Source organism: Fundulus heteroclitus, unplaced genomic scaffold (assembly GCF_011125445.2).
Source record: "Fundulus heteroclitus isolate FHET01 unplaced genomic scaffold, MU-UCD_Fhet_4.1 scaffold_266, whole genome shotgun sequence".
In the NCBI taxonomy this organism is placed as follows: domain Eukaryota; kingdom Metazoa; phylum Chordata; class Actinopteri; order Cyprinodontiformes; family Fundulidae; genus Fundulus; species Fundulus heteroclitus.
Genome location: NW_023396676.1, coordinates 164,781 through 175,942, shown reverse-complemented (window position 1 = coordinate 175,942; position 11,162 = coordinate 164,781).

The following is an 11,162-nucleotide window of genomic DNA, read 5'->3' as shown; positions in this document are numbered from 1 at the left end:
TCTGCCATTGTTAATTAAAAGCCTAAAGTTACAGCTAATAAAGAGAGATCCTTTTAATTGAACTGCCAGATGCACTACGCTTGGTTGTTTGCAAGGAATGGATGCACCGTTGGCACTCTCCAGTATAATTACTGGAGTCTGCCCTGCTTGGAGAAGGGATCAATCCTGGATGACACCAGTGTTGGATACCACCTCTTGTATCCTTGGGTACTGCTTCTTTTGTGGCAGGCGGAGTTTATCATTGTGGATAAAGAGTCTCTGCCATGACTACAGGCCGTGCTGTGTCTTGCTTTGCCCATTTGTAACACAACAGCAGCCTCTTTGGGTCACAGTCATTACTTGTGTCACTCAGATTGCAAAGAAAACCAAGTGATTCCAAATTTTTTGCACGCTGATCTCCAAAGCACTGTTATTTGATGGACTCTCAGACTGTTGAGGGAATTCAATCAGGAAACAAATAGTTTTGAAAATGCAGTACTGTGCCTGCCAGCAGCTCAAGGGACATGATTGATGTATATGATTGGCATTTACCACAGCTGACCCTCATTCAGATTACCATCTCATTAGCATCAAAAGACGAGACACACACACACACACACACAAACACACACACAAGAACAACGCTGTAGCCTGAAAGCAGTTAGGTGGGATTAGCCTCAGGGAATTTCTTCCTACTGTATTTCCTTGGTTTTGAAGTCACATTAGGAAGCTGGGGTTAAGGTTGTATACAAATCAGACACTAATATCCAATTATATCAAGAAATGTGCCCTAAGCACAAAATTTATCAGCTGCTTTTGATAGTGGGGATGTCAAGAATTTGATAGTTGTACTTATGACAGCAAGTTCCAAAAAGGAGATGTACACTGTCACTCTGCAGTATAAGACTTAGACTTTTTTTAGACTTAGACTTTATTGTCATTCAACTGCACATTCACAATACACATTTTTGTGAATATTTGCTGCAAGGCTCGTAGTAAAAACATAAAACAAAAGAGGAACATTATATATATATAAGTATATGTAATTTGCCTATCCTGTGGATAGTACACATATATGTTGCAGCAGGATGATTAGACCATATGAGAATGCAGATAGTACAGTTATACAGTGCAATAGAGTTTACAGCGGTAAAGAGGCTACTTTTTTATGTATGGGAGGGGGATATTATTGGGAGTTTCACATTCTTATGACATGTGAAATAAAGCGGTTGTGATATCTGGTTGTTCTGCAATTTAAGCTGCTGAACCTCTTACCAGAGAGCAGCAGGGTGAACAGTCCATAATGGGGGTGGGAGGGGTCTTTTACGGTTGTCTGAGTGCTGGTCAAGCAGCGTCTGCGAGCAGTGTCACGGATGGAGGGAAGCACTGTCCTAATTATTCTCTCTGCTGTCCTCACCACTTTCTCTTTACACATTTCCAGTCTAAGGCATTGCAGGCCCCAAACGAGACAGCAATGCAGCTGGTCAGTAAGCTCCTTATTGTCCCTCTGCAGAAGGTGGTGATGGTGGGAGAGAGGAGTTTTGCTCTTATCATCCAGCACCGAAAATGCAGACGCTGCTGTTCTCTCTTCACAAGAACAGAGGTGTGGAGGGACCAGGTCAAAATGTCTGTGATCTATACCCCCAGGAATTTGATACTACTGACTCACTTCACTGCAGTGTCGTTGATGAGGAAGGGTGTGCGACTTTTCAGATTTTTCATAAAGTCAGCGATGATCTTTTGTTTTGTTGAAATTCAGGATCAGATAGTTTTTGTCACACCAATCCACCAAGTGTTTCACCTTCTCTCTGTAGGCCAGTTCATTGTTGTCCCTGATAAGACCCACCACTGTCATGTCATCCGCATACTTAATGATGTGTTGTCATACTGAACCTGGTACAGCAGTCGTGGGTCATCAGGGTGAAGAGCAGTGTGCTCGGTACGCCGCCCTGTGGGTAGCCAGTGCTTAGGATTGAAGGCAGAGAAGATGACGTCCTCAGTGGAGCGGTAAAGCAGTAAGTAAATTGGAGAGGATCAAAAGAGAGGTAGGTTTCACATAAGTTAAAGGAAAAATATTCAGGATGGTACACCGCATATTTCAGAATTCATTGTGAAAAATAATGTAAATGTAAATGTATATTTCATGAAATATATAATCGAATCAATCCAGTAAAATTGAGTTCAACCTTAAACATGTAAACAATCTCCAGAAAGTTTTTTTTCCCCCCACTGGGTCACTTTTAGGTGCTTTGTCTAATAAAAACCTAATAAAAGCATACGAGAAATTATGCAGTTCCAAATAATTGTAAACAGTACAAAACTTTAAAAACTGTTTCAGAAATTAAGCACATTGTTATAATTAATTAATCATGTACAGTGTTGTCATCCTGCAGCAAGTTTAGGTCTCTATCACACAGCTGTTGGCTAAAAGAATTTTCAAAATCAATGAGAGAAAAGAACAGAGAGCAAACAAGCGCAAAATCAAAGACCAACCCATCGGCTATCATACATTTGATGCTGTTTTATGGTGTTAGTTCTGCTTCACAACCAAATTTCTTATGTATAATTCTGCCAGTTCCAGATGGCATCCCAGACTATTTGTTTTCAGTGAAGGTGGAGGCATTTTCTGAATTTCATTTATTATAGATACACATCTGTCTTGCTGTGTGTACTTTAAAATGGAATGATCAGATTTTGCAGAAATAAAGTCAACATGCAGAGTTGGGAGTCTTTATTAATATTGCATTGAAATGCAAGTCGACATAAACCTAAAGGTTAAACAAGCGACAGAATGTTTTGAACCTTAAAGCAGCAGGATACAACCACAAGCTTTGACAGAAAATAGAAACGCTCATGTTTCCACCCAAAATCTCAAACATTTTAACTCAAAGGTTAACATGGCGCAAATAAACATAACCAAGCTTAAAGCAAGCAAAATTAATCATGTGCATTCTGCTACACAGACCTTATTTCCTCTTTTTGAATACTTATTGTCGCGGCCTTCCATGTTCCAAAAAAACAAAATTCCAACATAGGCCATGGGTGGTAACAGGTGGTTTGATTTGCACGCACTTCTTACTTCATTGGTTTGTAAAAATATGGGATTTATTTCTTGAAAAAATATAGACAAAATAAAGACTAAAAAATGTCTTACAACTTGTTGAAAACGAAAAATAATCTCAATTTGCCGTTTGAAGTTCTAAAAGTGGTCAAAAAATCATTTACAAAACCTCCCGTCCACACCAGACATTTACCAAACGATAGCTCTGCACCAAGCCCGGTGTGTTCTTAATTACTCAAATTAATGGGAGGGTCTAACAATTAACAACGTAATCTAAACATTTCAAATCTAAAAATGAATTACAAATTTTGGTTCTAAACTAATTTAAATATATTCCAACTACCCAAAAGAAGAAAACTAAATTGTTAGAAAATACAATCCAAAAAATATATCATAAATGGCCACAACACTTATGTTTAAATACTCTCAAGATATTCCAACAAAAATTGTATCCAATCAAACATTCTTCAACAGATAAGTCTAAACATTAAACTTATAAACTTATTTATGCCTCCTCATACTAGTAACAATAAAACAACTTTTAAAATGCTGCCGTTACTTTACACAATAGCATATACAGTATGTACTGGGCATATACAGGACAACATAAATACACACAGCTCAGGCAAACATACAGACAAACACTCATACCTAAAGTAGATATGGATACAAGGACCCATAATGTTAGTTCTGGATTTTTTTATGTAAAAGGGATTCTGTGTCTGTTCAAAGATATGTTGAAAGATACATATTTTTAACAATGTCTCTGATGCAAACAAATGGACCCCCTGCAGCATTATTAATGCTCAGTTGGTAATGCAGTAATGGCATGATAATTTCCCTTTTCAAATTTAATCCTCATTTCGAGATTGAAGGGCAGGCTTTTTTTCTTTTACTTTAGTCCTTTTGTGTTGATGCTCAAAGAAAGTGACTGAAAGTCTGAATCTTACACGTTCATTCTAATACGTTTTGATGTTTTACTGTGTTTTCTTTGAGGTTTGTATTTCCCCACCATTGCACATAATTCACATTTGTCATTTTTGGGAGACATGACATATCCTTGCCTAAGTGTGCATACAATTACTTATTTTAGAGAATTGTCACTTTCCTAAAAAAATTGCCCTATGTCATTTTTGGCCAGAAATTATTGTTTTGCCTAAATTAACTTAATAACTTATTGTACCTGTACCATTGTCTTTTCTGGAAAACCTGAAAAAAAAATTACCTATGCCATTATTTTAGGAATGTGATGACACTGTATGTGATAATACTGTATGTGGGTGATCTTTATACAGATAATTGTATGTTATCAATATTATGCAGCTTCATGAGCATATGAGCTTACTCTAACAACAGGAAGGCACGTAGTGCTTGCAGATCTTTGTTGCATTTTGTTATCTACAGCCCCAGACTTTATTATAGTTTATTCAATTATATGCAATAGACCAACAAAAAAACATTGCACAATCGTGAAGTGGAAGAAAGTGGACACATTTTTTAACCTGAAAAGTGTGGCATGATTCTGCTCCGTTTCTCTCTTTTCCCCAGTGATCTGTTGCTATTTGGGCTGGACTCACTGACTGCTGATTGGCATTAGCAGCTGCACATGTGGCAGCTCGTTAACTTCATCTCTTCCACCTGTGCTGCTGCCCTTAAATACGGTGCTTTCACAGTCATCTAGCACCAGATTCTTGAAAGCCATTGTGTGAATAGACTTCCAGCTTTCCTTGCCTGTTTTTTGACCCAGGCTATTTTCTTGGAGTTCCCTGCGCTGCCTAACTCTTGTCAGATTTTCTTTTGGTTACTGTATTCTCAAGACCGACCTGCTGATTTATTTTTGCCTAGTCCTCTTCTGTGTATGATCCTTGCTTAGATAAGAGACTCCCTCTTTGCTTTAGCTTTTTCCCTGTTAAGAAGGAGCAAAGTCCCACTCTTTGGGACACCTCCACTGTCACTCTCTGAACCCAGATAGAGCCACAGAACAACTAATAAGATCCAGTTCACCCTCCCAGACTCTGAGAAGATTAGTGAGTTTAACTTGAGTTATAATTTTCCCATTGAGCTCCTCACTGCACCTAGCCTGTCCCTTTTTCTTACAATGGTTCCTTTTGTGCACTCCTAGCTATTTCCTTTCCTTCAGTAGAAAACTAAACTTCTTAAAATATTCATTGTATAATATAGAAATGTATCAATTTCATTCCAATACAAAGTTACAAACCTCAATGCGTTGTTCTTTCACATAAAAATAATGAAAGCCATTGCTGTAAAGTGTCAAAGCTCAAGAGGTTTGAAAACCTGCAGAACATCACTTTAGCATGAGATGAAAACCTGAAGCATGTTAAGTAAATAAACAACAAATAAACAATCTACAATGTCACATTCAGAGCTATTAACCATTGAAATATTTCAAGACGAAAGATGTTATACAGTATTTCCAGATTAAATTTCAGTCAAACTGCAAATAAAGTTGCCTAGAAAACATATTCTGTCAACTGTTATGGAAGAATAACACACTGTAGGCCACAATGGCCTTATTTAAATGTACTCCAAATACTCAACACAATATTAGCACACTTCTGCAAGATAATGTTAATCACAGGAGACATTGCATATCATTAGAAGACAAGGTTATTTATAAAAGGGAAACATGATAAATCAATATAAAAAGCTGTGAGAGCAACATGCAACACTTTGCTGCGCATCTTGTTCTTGTTTGTTTCACAGATGCTAAAGGTTACTCAATGAACCATGCACTGCAGAGAAATTACTTTTCTTCCGGCTTATGCACTGCTAATTCATTTTAGACCCTGTCCAAGCTTTGCTGAAGCAAGATTCCATCTGTGTGTGTGTGTCAATCAGGGAAGGTCACATGCATGCTTCTCTGGCATGGTACGATGTGCTTGACTGTTTTACTGCAAACTAATTCTGTTTGGCTGCCTTGTGTTTCCTCTTCTGTACTTCATATTAAGAATTTGAATAATTTCATGCACAACAAAGGCCACAAAAACATTGTACATGCATTAGATAAGGTGAGTCAATCACATCCAGGTGTGTTTTTCAGAAGGGTTGGATGAGTTGTGTTATAATAGTATAAAATATTCAAAATGAGGTTATCCAAAGGTTTTCTTTACAAATTTATTTAAACACCACCACCTTCACAGGAGAAAACGGACAATAAAAAAAAAGAATCATGACATTGGTGAGAAGACTAACAGGAAATTCATTTCAAGGGACCTGAGACCCAATCTATAATTTAAAGGAGGTAAAATACAAAATATTTTTCTTTTTTGGCATTTTATTCAGGTGTGATAAGACCGTGCCCAAATAAGGAGGCTGGCTCTACAGTTTAGTGAAATAATAATAATAAAGATCTATTTTTCCCTTCATCAGAAGAGAAAGCCTGTATCCTTGATTAAATATTGACTTGTGATTGTCTCAGTTCTTGTCTCTTGCTAATCAATAATTCATACATGGTAAAAGAGACGGTGGGAATTATAGCAGACACAATATAGTTCAGCAAACATCTGCTTTGTTTTTCTTGCCAGAAAATGTAACTGATTCCTGTTACATAAATACAAAAATAATGCACTTGAAAAAAGTGGACTATTTAAGAGCTAAATGTCAACACATAAAGATAAACAATTTGCTTTACAAAAATATAAAAAACAGCAGCATGGCTTCATGTTTAATTAAAGGCTTAATACAATTTCTGAAGGATGCAAAACACAATATTAATAATTATAACATGTAAATATGTACAGGAAAAATGTATGATGGTGTAATCAGAAGATATCTGAGGAAGTAATTGTAAGACTTATTGTATGATCATTGGAGTTAAAAAAAAGTAACTTTGCTAAAGAACATGGAATAATATTTAATGTAAATTTTTTTATTTATTTTTGTTGTTTGATAACAGATATATTCAGACCTAATTGTATCAGACTAAAACTGCATACATTACTACATGCTAAGACTTACACTGTAATTCTAAGGTAATTACATTGAAGCACAGAGGTGAAAGTGTTGGAATATGGGGGTGCATAAATGTCCTTTTGCCCCTCCCGTATTCCTTAATATTTCAATAATACAAAATGAACTCACAAAGTGAACTATTCTAATTACCCAATTGAGTAATTATAGAATTCAGCAAAAATTCAGAATTAAGCATCAAGACCTGCACTGCAACTTCATCTCTACCACATATGGACTTAATCTCTTTTAGAAATTAAAAAAAATGAGAGAAACTATGGGAAAAGTGCAAGACTGTTTCTGGACAGAGTTGACCATAAATAATGTACCTGTATCAGTAACATATATAGTTTCACGTTTAAAGGAATTTTTTGTGGAAGTAACCTTACATATTTAAGCATTTTGAGTGCCTCTACATTAGCGACATTTTCTCCCAGTGGTCAGTCGGGCCTTTCATGCTGAGGTTTTGCTTTCTACAAAGACCCAGCAGATCTAAATAATAAAGGCTGTGAAGATATGGAGCTGCAGATTTGTTTTCACATAGTCAAACAACAACGCTCACTTATCAGAGCGAGCAAGATTTCCTTGGTGCCTGAAAATCATCAAGACCCAGTCTTCATGCTTGCAGTTAAAGCTTCCTCTATTTGGTTAAATTTGCCAAGCTAGAGGGATTTATAACTTTTTCCAAAAGGCTACTCCAATGCAATCTTTTAGTCCTTTGTCAAACAATAAAACTGCTGTCAGGGCTTTTCTTTTTTTTCAAATTTATTATTAGGCAACACAACTGTATGAAATATAGTTTAAAACATTTGATCATGCACTATGACAAAGATTGCGTTTTAATGGAAATTAAAAAACACTGATGGTGAAGGGAATATTAAAAGGACTTATGTCAGATGAGCCACAAGGCTAAAAGCTAAAGATTCAGCCAACACACCAGGTAAAGATGCACAAAACGGTGTGGGCTTGAAGACAGAGGCCAGCTAAGAGAGCCATTAGCCAGGCGTGGTGGACAGCAGTGATTCATTCCCTTGGAGTGCTAGAGAGCTTGGGTGTATGTGTTGATAGTTGGGTGGGTGCAGAGTTAATGCCATATGACTGTTTTTTTTTTTCCACAAACACAATCTTATGCATGACAAAATGGTAATTAAATGTCTAAAAGCAACTTTGCCTTGGACTTCAATAGGTCTAATGTTTGCTGAAAGCAAAGTAGAGAGACAGGGCAATAAGAGACATAGATTCTAAAATCCTACTAAGAGTGTTACAAGTAAAATCCCAAATAATAAAAAGGATACTGAAAAAAAACAACAAAGACAATTAAAAAAGTAAGTAAAATGTGCATCAACTTCAAATCCTGACATAAAAATCCATTAATCACAGTAATAAAATAAGGATTGAGTAAATTATTTAAAATCAATATAAAGTCAAACTGAAAGTACAATAAAAAAACACAAATAACTTCAGATAATAATTAAAAGTTGGATAAAATCTATGCCAAAAAGATGCATACTAAGTTTCCTATAAATTTGTATTGTTTAAAAAATTTGCATGGGACATCTTTAAACATCCCCAAACATAGGACTACTTTATGTTCTATTGTCATATGTCTCCTTTTGTTCCCTTTTATTTTCAGGTAATAAAAAAGGATGTATGGATGCAGTGTTCCCTAGGAGAATACACCTGTCGACTAATTAGGGAGCATGGCTCAGAAAGTCATAATCTGGTTTGGCAACGTTGCACGCTGTGCCCTATCCTTTCCTGCTGATTTCCTCTGAGAAGAATATACCATCACCTGGAGGAAGAAGAGTGTTGACAGGCTCTTGCCTGATTGCCAAACATCCAACATTTTCACCTTCATGACCACAAACAACTACTGACAAAATCTAGCAGAATCATATCTACGAAGTGACCTAACCTAATGGTGTTTGTGATTGTATGAAAAGGAAATGCTGAACATGTATGTTCACATAAGGAATATTTGTTTTCTTGTAGAGACTGAACAGCTTACTATAGTCTAAACACTAATTATTCGCAATAAAGTTGCCTCTTAAAAGTCATGTTCAATTGTGAAAACAATTGATTTGTCGGTGAAAATTCCTTCACATCGGGTAATGTGCTAATAAAATGAAAAACTCAGCAGGTTCATTCATCTCTAAGATGTAAGACTGTTGGCATACTCTGGCATTCAGAACAACTGGCACTGGACCATTCACTTGAAATGTCAGGGCACACAAAACAGTTACAAATACCCTCTCATGTCTGGGTTTAGTGTTCTTTTGAGGCCGCAACACGGCAGATGAACAGAGATCTTTTCCAGCAAAATTGGAAACAACAGCTGTGTCTCATGAATAGTTGTAAAAGCTTTCATGCATGGCACTGATGCTATGGGTCAGCACACCTAAAAATGGCACAAATGTTCAGTATTAGTAGTTCAGTAGTATTTCTTCTGTTATCTAAATAAATATGGTTATCATATATTTATCCTAGGAGTGAAATATACTTACTTTTTCCTGTCTTTGAAAGTGTCAACAAACTTACAAGTGCAGTAAGTCAAAAAGCTGAAATATAAAAATAATGTCCATCTGTAAACCAACATATTATTAACTCTTGGCATCAAACTGCAACTCAGTCACATTGCCAGATCTATTTTCTGTGCACATAAGTTTGCTTTTACTACCCCCATAAAATATATTTATTTTATCACTGGGGTTCCATGTGCCCGAATGTCTTCTGTGCCCCAGTAAAACTCTCTGTCAACTTATGACAAAAGGCTGTGGCAAAGTGTCTTCTGGAAAGAAAAAAAACGGAAGGACAAAAGGACAGCATTTAAAAATGCATTACACTCTTTTAGACCATGCTACATAATGCACTTTCAAAATTTAAGGTCACAGCATACCCACAATGTTAATTTCAATCAAAAGTGAGAAACATGGTTTTAGAAAAGAATAAACTGTAGTACTCAAGAAGTACTCATAAAACCCTAAATATAATCAAGGGACTTGCATAAAGCGCTTACTCCTATTGATGTGAACAAGCATGCCTGTTCAATTCAAAAGAGATTGTAACAGTTTAACTGTTACAGGAGTTGTGAAAGGAGGAAGATCAGATTAGAGATTGCCAAAGAAAACTTAGATTATGGATAAATTTACACTGCAGGGAAATACGACCTAAATTCAATCTGTTTGCCCGTATGCGACCCATATCCTTCTTTTTCATGGCAGTGTGAATGGCCCAATTCCAATTTTTTCCCCCTGAAAAAAAGCAGACTCAGAGGATGTTGCATTGCCCTCTCCCTTCCCTCTCCTCTTTCACCTTTTTTTTTTCTTTTAGCATTTGATTTCATCTGTTTATCTCCTTTTTTTCCTCTTTTACCTTCCCATTTCAGTGTCCATTGAACATGAAACAGTCCCTGCAAAAAATCTAATAAAGCTTCTTGCATATATATATCAAGCGGAGCACTATGGCAAAAGCAGTAAGGCTTCACTTGTGAAAGTAAAATTTGTTGGGGTCTTTTTGGCGTTAAGACAACAATTCTATCGTCACATTGCCAGAAAGGACACACACTCACAAAAAAGATCACAACATTCTTGTGGAAATTGACGTATGCAAGTTTCAAGCCCCGCTTTGTTCGTACGCAAGCTTTATAAATGAGGCCCCAGGTGCTCAATTCCAATTTTTTTCTGAAATCAGATTTTTGTTTTTTTGCAAGGTTGTTCCTATTACTTTTAAAATATGGCCTCTGTCTGATTCCAGTGGAACTGTTTGTAGCTCCAAACTGACCGCACATGCAAAAGAACAATAATAACGATTTCACAGAGCCTGCTAAGGTCCAGCAAAAATGGAAGAAATAGGTTTTTACAGATCAACGTTTTTAACTGAGGCCATTTATTGTGTCAGTGGGTGCTGAGGGGGAAATATAAAGAAAGTTTTGGTGAAACAGGTCTTTTTGGATGCCTTTCCGCATCCGGGACTGGTGGGGCAGGGGTTTTAACAAGCCCACAGAAACCAAGATTATTCATAACTTTAAGAAGTCGAGGGCAGCTTTTAATATTAAATATCAGTGCCTCTAATCTTGACTCCAAAGGGATGATATTCGTTGCAATCATTTATTCCTTTGCAACAGGGTTAGATTAAGACATGCTGCCCCGCGTTG